Here is a 9,798-nt window from a genome sequence, read left to right as displayed (position 1 = left end):
AGTCTCCTGTTCCCCCAACTGTAGAGAACACCAGTGAATGTGAGCAGCAAATACAGTGAACTAGATTGAATGAAGTGCAGGCAATGAATGAACCAGCTCCTGACTGAGCTTAGTTGGCTAGCTTAGAATGCAGAGTGATGCCAAAGGCATGGGTTCAATTCCAGAACCAGCTGAAGTTCCCATGTAGGACTCACGTCATCTGATGCATAGTAACCCTCAAGTTAAACCACCATTATGTGTTCCGGACTTAATGTGGCAAAATTACCGTTGACCTTTTCAAATGTACAATCTCACAAGCTCTCTAGCAGAGAGATTGATGATGCCTGCCTCGTTGAATTTTGTTGAGATATGTCCCGAGCAGCTCTGTCACAAAGGACTCTTGTGCTCCACTGTCTGTTAACCACGATGCACACTAAGACAAACATCAACTGTGTCTGGAGGACCACTAAGATGGTGAAAGATGTTCTATGGTCTGCCCAAAACTTGCATCTTGCAGAACAAGGGGTTGTCTCTGACCTAGTGTTACAGACTGGCACATTGCAATGTCCAGGACTAAGTGTGGAGGAACGTACTAAACCTTGGGGCTAGTGCTGCCAAGCAGCAGTGGGGAAAGACCACAGTCTGAGGTCTTTCTGCCAAAATAGTCCATGAGCTTGTTACATTTGGAGGTCTCCTCATGGCTTCACTGAGAATGTAAGTCTGTTCGTGTCATGTGTAGTCAAGATTCCATTTTAATTGTACTGATGTTAAAAGTGAGGAATGACATAACCTCAGTGAGATAATTGATGATTAAAGTATATTTTTGCATTAAAAATGCAATCTTGACTGCTCATATCATACCCTCCTAGTGTAACCTACTCTTCCCTGTTTATTATATTGTCAAAACAGACAGAAAAAAGTCCATAAAATGAACATCTGTGGTATTGCACTCGATAACTCGCTCGAATCTGAAACGAACCTTAACCACTACTGTATATTCTGTACCTGAGCCAATATCTTATATATTTCTGCTAATACCACTTTCATCCAAAGAGTATTCATTTTCTCAAAACTTATTTTTGAGACTTTATCTCTTCCATGAGAAGGAATTGGACCCAAAAATCTCCATTTACTCTATCTTCCATCAGAATTCACAGGAACAAAATAGCACAGGTTGAACAGTTCAGAGATAAGAGGTTTTATGGCAAGTTAAATTCAGAAAGGTGAAACAAAACTTCTAAATGGGACAAAGACTAATTTTAATGAAATTCTATAATGAAGCAAAGGCAGATCTTTAAGGGACAGATAAGCGAAATGAGTTTTTTAACTGTCCTTAATGAACTCTTGTGATGACAATGTTGGATATGGAGATGACCAATCATTTCCAAGCGAATGTTGAAATTGAACAGAATTAACAGGCGAAAGCACAGAACAGCACAGTGTTACTCACTACTTAGAGGTGCTAAGGTAAACTCACTTTGCCTGCTCTGATCTCAGTGTTGGCCTTTATGAAGATTTGTTGCTCCTCTTCAGAGACAATTAGAATCTAGCACCAATTAGGAATCTCATGTAAGTCTTTACAATCAGGGTCTCTCCTTCACCAATCCTCAGCGTTCACCAAGGCTCCTTAGATAGCACCTTTCAAACCCACAACCAATTCCATCTCCAAGGACCTAGACAGCAGATACATGGGAACATCACTTACTGCAAGTTCCCCTCCAAGCCACCCACCATTCCGACTTGGAAATATATCACCTCCTGGGAATTCCCTCACTAATAGCAGTGTGGGTATAACTGCAGCAAATTGACTGCAGTTGTTCAAATAGGCTGATCACTACCACATTCTCAAGGGCAACTAGGGATGGGCAATAAATGCTGGCCCAGCCAGCAATGCCTAAGTCCCATTAGTGAATGATTAAAAAGATACATGTGCACAGTACGAATCCACACCTGAGAGAGTGCTTCATTGTTGGAAAGGCTTTCCAGAGGGAGTATGCACTCTGAGAATATCAGCACTCGAGAGAGGCTGATTTGACAGAGGGTCAGTTCTGAGGGAGCACTGCATGGTCAGAGAGGCAGCATTGAAGGATTGCTGCACTGCTGGATGGACGCTACTGAGGGATCACCGCTCTGTGAGATGGTCAGCTTTTGGGGAGGGCTGTATATTGTTCACTTTTAAATAAACACACCATTCCACTTTAATGCCTCAGTATATTCTGCTCCACCACACTTTCAGGCAGTGTGTTCAAGATCTCAGCTGCTCACTGTGTGAACAAAACTATTTTTGTGGTTCACGTAATGATCGGAAATGATATCCTTTGTTGTGCTCAAAAACAGAAATTGCTGGAAAAGCTCAGCAGGTCCAGCAGCATCTGTGAAGAAGAAAATCAGAGTTTAACGTTTCGGAATGGGTGACCCTTCCTCAGAACTCATTGATTGCATGGAGACTACAGTGTGAAAGGTTAGAGATAGATTGTGAAGGTCCTGACCCCCTCATGGGGAGGAACTGTTTATATGGGTAACTGTCTCAGTGCATTCCACATCATGATGGTCAGTATGAATGATATAAGGATGCACAAGGCCAAGTTTCAAATTTCAGAGCAGCTACCTTTGGAGAGACAATGCAGCAGTTAAGGACCGAAATCAGCTTCAAAAAGTTTGTAAAGTTATCTCCCTCTCTGTGTCAATCTCCATCTCTTTATCTCTGTCTGTGTGCATGTGTTTCTATTTCCACTCTCTCTGTCTCTATCTCTCTCTGTCTGCAGTTGTTCCTAGCTCCATATCTCTGCTTTCTTACTCTGTGTCTCCTCTTTCATTCTTTCACTGTCTATCTCTGTCTTGATCTATATCTCTCATGCTTTCTGTCTTTCTCACATTTGCTCTCAATCTCCATCTGTCTCTAATTCTTCCTCTCATTCTCCCACTTTCATTGACTCTGTCTCTGACTCTCTCTATTTCTCTATCTCTATTACCCCACCCCTTCTCTCTCTGCCTCAATGTTTGAAATGATATGCCACAATTTGATGGCAATGCTACTAAAATTGTTTGGTAAAATCTTTATTGTTTTGTTGTAGTCACTTACCGATCCCAGAGACATATTGATTTAAACATGAACAATTGGAGAATAATTGTCCTAGAAGATGACCTACACAATCAGAAAGTTGTTGCCCGGTATTTACGTTTCAAGTATGGGTGTAAAGCAAGACATTTCCCATTGTCCATCAATAACAAATCTAATTCCCTTTCATTTTAAACACTGATGGCAAGTATTGATTTATTGCTGAATGGTTTCTTACTAAAATGGCCCGGACATTTCAGTTCGATATTGATGGGTTTTTAACAACCCATGGTTAACTCCCTTCAACTTTCCTTGCGGTCGACCAACAATGATCAGAAAGCTCGAGCTGATGGTGGTTTACAACAAAGTAGGAATGAGGCCTCGCACTGCACACTCCTGTCCAACAGTCCTGTCTGATGGAAAACACACCCTGCACACTTCACTAACCTTTCATCAAAAACCAGAAAGTGAGAAAGGCAAAGCTTTCAGAATTGTCAAACTACTTGGGGTTGTCGATAACACAGTGTGGTGCTAGAAGATCACAGCAGGCCAGGCAGCAGCAGAGTAACAGGAAAGTTGATACTTCAGGTTGGCAACTTTCATCAGAAATGGAAGAGAGGAAGGGAGCTCTGAAATGAGCCAAGAGAGGAGAGGTGGGGCTGGAGAAGATAGGTGGGGTGTTGATATGTGAGTGCAGCTAGGCAGTGGTGGAGATTGATCAGTGAGCTGGGAGGAGCGGATAGGTGGAAGAGAAGATGAACGGGTCAAGGAGGTGGGGATGAGAGGGAGGGTTGGTAGTGCCATGAGGGCGGGGGTGGGGAGATTTTGAAACTAGTAAAGCTCACATTGAGACCATTGGGTTGTAGGCTCCGAAGGTGGAATGTGAGGTGCTGCTCCTCCAGTTTCCGATGGCAACATTGTGGCACTGGAGGAGGCCCAGGTTGGGCATCTCATCCAGGGAGTGGGAGGGGGAGTTGAAGTGATTCACAACTGGAAGGTGTTATCATTTGTTGTGAACTGAGCGCAGGTGCCCTACAAAGCAGCCTCCAAGCCTCCGCTTGGTCTCACTGATGTATAGGAGGCCACATTGGGAGCAGCAGATAAAATAGACCACATTAGCGGATGTGCAGGTGAACATCTGTCTGATGTGGGAGGCTTTTTGGGGCCTGGGATGGAGGTAATGGGAGAGGTGTGGAAGCAGGTGCAGCTCCTCTTGCGGTTGCAGGGAAAACTGCCGGGGGAGGTTGAGCGAGTGGGGAGTATGGAGTGAATGAGGGAATCGTGGACAGTGGTCCCTACGGCAGGCAGGTAGGGACGGAGAGGGAAATATATCTTTGGCTGTGGGGTCAGATAGCAGGTGGTGGATGTGGCGCAGACTGATGCATTGAATCCGGAGGTTAGCGAGGTCAGACGTAAAGACAAGGGGGATTCTGTCTTTGTTTTTGTTGCGGGGAGGGGATATGAGGACAGAGGTGTGGGAAATGCAAGAGATGCAGTTAAGAGCAACTGGGATCATTGATCAGGGGAAGTTGCACCAGACACAATCCGTTCATTTTCTTAACCCACCTATAAATTTGTCCTACTTCGACCAATCCCCACCACTGCCTACCTGGTTATCACTATCCCACCTCCTTTCCCCAGCCACACACCTCTTCTCTCTAATTATTTCAGAGCTCACTTCCACCTCCCCCATTTCTGAAAAATGGTTCTGACCTAAAAACACCAGCATCCCTGGTGTTCCTCCAGTTTGAGATTGTGTTATCTCCGACTCCTGCATCAGCAGCTCTTACTATGTCTCAGTTGACCACGCATTGGATCACACAGATTTTCCCAGCGCGGGAAATGGTCCAGCAGCCGGTCCGCAATCTTGTTATTTGGAAAAACTTCTGAGAATGACACTCATTCATTTCCACTTGGTTTTCCGATTGGAAATCACTTAAAAAGTGCAAAACTATGATGGCTGGGAATCAAAGCCAGTTCAACCACTGGACAAACAGCAATGCTCACCACTATACCATCACGACTCAGCTATGGAACTACTGGCCATTCCCAAATGCACTCAACAAGACCAAAGAGAATCAAGCTGAATTAAAAATAGAAATTGATGGCGAAGCTCAGCAAGTCTGGCAGAATTGGCATCAGATCTCTTCAGTTCCGAAGAGCAATCACTGGACTCTAAACGTTCACCCTGCTTTGTCCCTACAGCTGCTGCTGGGCCAGCTGTGTTCCTCCAGCAACTTGTGTCTTATTTTTCCGATCTCCAATATTCACAGCTTATTTTTGAATACAGCAAAGCTTGAGCCACCAAAGGTGGTACTGTCTCAGGTGACAGCCTACCTCATTCATTGAGGCAGATGTCAAGGAGCATCTTAAACTGGAGAGTGATCCGAATAATTGGAGCCATTTGGAGAGTTAAGAGTTAAGACAGCCCAGATAAAAGCACGGTGATTAACACTACCCCAAATGAAATACTGAAGATGACAGAGGAGCAGATGACCTGAGATAGGATGTGAGCTGGTCGATATTTAGGATGGGCAAGTGCTGTGTACGCATTGATAATATTTTGTTGGTGCGTCTGATATCCGTCATTCCTGGCACTGGATTCACCGAGGAGTAAAATGTCAGCGAACAGAGCGGAGTGTGGCTGTTATTATGTTTCTGACTCGCCATCTCCCGCTCTGTTCGTGAGGTTCACTCTCCCAGGAAATATGCTGTCCCCAGTTTTGTCGTGTTCTATGCCTGTACCATCAGTTCAACTGACAGCTGATGCTCTGACGAATATCATTCCGAAATGATACCTTTCCAAGATAACAACAATTAACATGTTTATGTATAGTGCTCTAACATGTAAACGTCATTGTTCAGCCCTGTTGGAATGTTTATTGCCAAAACTGAGGATGTTATGAAACAAACTTACCTTTCTGGAAATATATTAAGAAAATGGCCTAACACCGATTTGTCTCTTTAGTTTTAAAGGCAAGTGTTAGGCATTGCAATTTGATTGGTCAAACCGCCAAGCTTAAATCAAAACACACTTTATTTCTATGCTTTTGTTGAAATATAAATAACATTCTATCTTGGAATAACCTAACTTTACATGAAAACCTGACTGATTGAAAACTTATTCCACTACTAAACAGGCTTTCCCAATATAGAAACATTCTACAAAACAAAGGCAAATTCAGTAAATCAGTTTGTCTCACATGCAATTCTGGACTAGGGCTTGAACAGAATCGCTCAAAGTTACAAATACTCTCAGAGTTCTAGTAACAGGACATTGTGTTGTTGGCGGGAACAGTTCAAATCTCTGTGCAGTTTCATGTTGACCACTCTGTCGAATGGACGACAGATCTCTCACGAGTGTTTTCTTCTGGAATCTCACCATTCTCCGAATGATATTCGATTTCACGGGATTTCCCACCCACCCACAGATGACCAGACGACGAAAATCTGCCTGCAGTAAACGGATAACTCTCCGATGTCGAGCAAGTAATGCACTGTCACCCCCAAGTATAATGTCTCATATTCAATCCCGGATCAGTGATATATTACCAGGAAATCAGGTGACCAGTGCTGAGGACAGAAGAAATGTCAAGGGCCTGTACAAATAGTAATATTTGATCAAGGAATTGGAGACAGACTGCAGTGCAGGAAGATACCACATGTTTCGGTCATTGAAACTGTTTCCGAAAACCACCTTTGAACAAACTAACATCTTCAGACGGGTAGTGTCTCAACTGAATTATTGTCGACAGACACACGCGCACTAATCCTATAATTCATTTCATGTCCATCACGACCACTCCTTCCATCGGTCATCTGTATTCAGCGAAAATCCGTCATCATCAGGTGCGTCATTCCTTTAATAAATCCATACTGACTCTCCTCAGTTAATCAATGACTCTTCAATAGATTTTAGACGGCCTCCCAGAGTTTGTACATTTTATTTTTACAGTCCAGGGAACGTAATAGGAACTGGTCCCCTCGACTTCCCCCTCACCACTCACCCCTTCTTATTATTTCGAAATGACACCGACCAACACAAGGGCAAGAATTATTGTCTGTGGTCTCCATCTCTCTGATCTGTGACCTCTCTGTTCCGCCGGTTAGTGGCCCCGATCGCTCGCAAGCAGGGACTGCAACCAACCCCCTGAAAGCTCAGAGTTCATCAGAAACAGCTCATGTGAGCAAAAAGATTCTGTCTGTGCGCTGAACACTCACTTTGGAACATTAAGATTGAAAAGTAAAATAACCGATTGTACACAATGACGAACATTCTGTGGACATTTGTCAGCTTCTCCAGTTACATTTTTATTCCAAATTGAATAGCGTTTCGGGAAAAAAAAAACCTTGAGCTTTAGTCTGAAAAAGTGGAAATATCAAAAGCGTTAATCTCATCTAAAAATGTAACACTCAGGACCTCTCATTGTTTTGAGGCTCGAGTTTATTTTAATCTTAATTACATCTGATACATTCATCCTATCTCCCCATGTGTAAACAAGTCGTTAGAAATGTTCCGTGTTTCCAACAGCTTCTGTCATAATTTCAATTTCCGATGGGCGGAGTGCCTCACTTTTCAATCCAAACCGGGAAGATCCTCCCTGAGTTGTTTTCAACATTGAAACAGGACATGGCAAGCAGCATCGGAGAACGCTTCCGAGAGGCCAGGTGATGCTGGTTTCACAGTGCAATTCAGAGAAAGCATCACCATCAAAGTCAGAGAATGATCTGGTGGGTCTGTCATATTACAGAATAAAACATTCGCTTACCTTCAGCGAAAGTGAGAGCTGAAATCCCACTCGTTGAATGAGGGCTTATTTTGCTGAAAACCGATTTAAAATGCACTTTCTTGCGACGGCGGGGAATTGAACCCGGATCAAATGCTTGGAAGGCAGCTATGCTCACCACTATACCACCACCGCTCTGCTGCTGACAGTGCCCCTGATTCTCAAACATACGAAAGAAAGATCATCACGATGACAAGGTCATTTGCTCTGGAAGAAATCACAAATGGCTGCCGAAACTCTGAAGGTTTGGCCCCACCAGCATCAGAACTTCACAGTTCTGAAGAACACGAACTGGTTTCGAAACCTTCACTCGACTTTCACCTACAGAAGCTTGCAGGCCTCAGGATATTCGACAGCAATTTCTGTCTTTTCTTTTCGAACTCCAACTCCTTGCTGTAAATACAATGGGCATGAAGCATTCGAAGGGGATTAATGTGAAGGCTATTATCTACCCAATTTATTGAGGCAGATGTTAAGAGGAATCTTCAATCGATTCGGAGAGTGGTATGGCTAATTTAAACTATTTAGAGGATTACAGAGGATGAGATATCTCACGTGAAAACACATCTCTTTACGCTGTCCCCATTAAGATACAGCAGAGGGCTGATGAGCAGATGAGGTAGGAGAGGGTGGAATATTAGCATTGCGACGACTCAGTGTGTGCGCATCTGATGTCATTCTGTCATTCTGACGAATAGCACTCAATCCAGGCACTGGATTCACTGAGAGCTGAAATATCTGTGAACAGAGTGGACTTTCCCTCTTTTTCCTCTTGTGAATATCATTCCCAAATGACTCCTCTTCGCGATAATAATTATTAACGTGCCTGTGTATCCTCCTCCAATCAGTAGGCATCAATGTTGAGTAATGTGAGATTTTTTGACAAAATTGACGGTGACATGAACCAAACCTACATTTCTCAACATTGGCCGAGACACCAACTTCTTGTTCGTTCCTGAGGTCAAGTGTAAGGCATTGCTTTTTGAGTGATCAAGCTACCAGGCTTGAATCAAAACACACCTTACTCGCACACTATTGTCAAGTAACAGACTAAGGGACGAAATATTAGATTCACCTAATGCCATTAGAAAACGTAACTGACTGAAGTGTTATCTGACTGCAAAACAGCAACTGTTCCAAGCGATCAGAGACAAGGGCAACTGCAGATGCTGGAGAATCCAAGATAACAAAGTGTGGAGCTGGATGAACACAGCAGGCCAAGCAGCATCTTCGGACCACAAAAGCTGACGTTTCGGGCCGAGACCCTTCAAATGTTAAAATGCACAATTGGCATAAAATATGCAAAGGGATCACCATGAAAGTCAGAGAATGATCTGGTGGGTCTGTCTTATAATAGAATGAAACATTCGCTTAAACTTCAGCGAAAGTGAGGGCTGAAATCCCACTTGTTTAATATGGGTGCACATTGTTGAACACCGATTAAAAATGCACAGGCTTGCGATGGCCGGGAATTGAACCCGGGTCAACTGCTTGGAAGGCAGCTATGCTCACCACTATACCACCACCGCTCTGCTGCTGACAGTGCCCCTGATTCTCAAACATATGAAAGAAAGATCATCATCATGACAAGGTCATTTGCACTGGAAGAAATCACAAATGGCTGGCGAAACTCTGAAGGTTTGGCCCCATCAGCATCACGACTTCGCAGTTCTGAAGAACAATAACTGGTTTCGAAACCTTCACTCGACTTTCACCCTACAGAAGCGTGCAGGCCTCAAGATTTTCAACAGTAATTTCTGTCTTTTCTTTTCAATCTCCAGTATGTGCAACTCCTTGCTGTAAATACAACGGGCATTAAGCATTCGAAGGGGATTCATGGTCAGGCGATCATCGACCTGATTCATTGATGCAGAGGTTAGGGAGGATCTTCAGTCGGAGTGCGGTATGGGTACTTCAAACCATTTAGAGGATTGAAGAGGTTGAGATATCTCACATAAAAACACCGCTGTCGCG

At 43.7% G+C, this 9,798-nt stretch overlaps 1 non-coding gene across 1 annotated transcript; it reads right to left on the bottom strand.

The window, feature by feature from the left end:
- Nucleotides 1-9,281: 9,281 nt before the first annotated feature.
- trnag-ucc (transfer RNA glycine (anticodon UCC)) lies at nt 9,282-9,353 on the bottom strand. Its single transcript has one exon. It is a non-coding gene; the product is annotated as a tRNA-Gly (tRNA).
- Nucleotides 9,354-9,798: the final 445 nt, after the last annotated feature.

This window comes from Stegostoma tigrinum, chromosome 46, assembly GCF_030684315.1.
Source record: "Stegostoma tigrinum isolate sSteTig4 chromosome 46, sSteTig4.hap1, whole genome shotgun sequence".
Taxonomy (NCBI): Eukaryota; Metazoa; Chordata; class Chondrichthyes; order Orectolobiformes; family Stegostomatidae; genus Stegostoma; species Stegostoma tigrinum.
This window is presented reverse-complemented; position numbering and strand designations above follow the sequence as displayed.